This window comes from Anneissia japonica, unplaced genomic scaffold (genome assembly GCF_011630105.1).
Source record: "Anneissia japonica isolate Jap-2015-1 unplaced genomic scaffold, ASM1163010v1 scaffold14107_len8843_cov102, whole genome shotgun sequence".
NCBI classification, from domain to species: domain Eukaryota; kingdom Metazoa; phylum Echinodermata; class Crinoidea; order Comatulida; family Comatulidae; genus Anneissia; species Anneissia japonica.
In genome coordinates, this window is record NW_022706572.1 from 8,320 (window position 1) to 8,843 (window position 524).

Genomic DNA, 524 nt, shown 5'->3' on the forward strand with positions numbered 1-524 from the left:
ATCTTAAATTTGTCTTTCTTGAGTTTGGGACTATTATGTGTTTAAATAACTTAAAAGGGTAAACCTAAAAAAGCCTTAAAAAATGCGCGCGAGGCGCGCAAAATATTTTTGTGTTTTTAATTCTAATTGTATATAAGTATGTATATATATAATATATAAGTATGTATATATATTATAATGCATATATGTATGTATATGTGTATATATGTATATATATAAGTATGTATATATGTATGTATATATATATGTATATATAAGTATGTATATTATGTATATATATATATATACGTATATAAGTATGTATATATATATATAAGTATGTATATTATGTATATATATATACGTATATGTCTAAATAATATGTATATATATATGTATATATGTGTGTATATATATATAAGTATGTATATATGTATATGTGTGTATATATACATAAGTATGTATATATGTTATAATGCATATATGATATGCATGTATATATATATATATATAATATATATAATATATATATATATATACACATA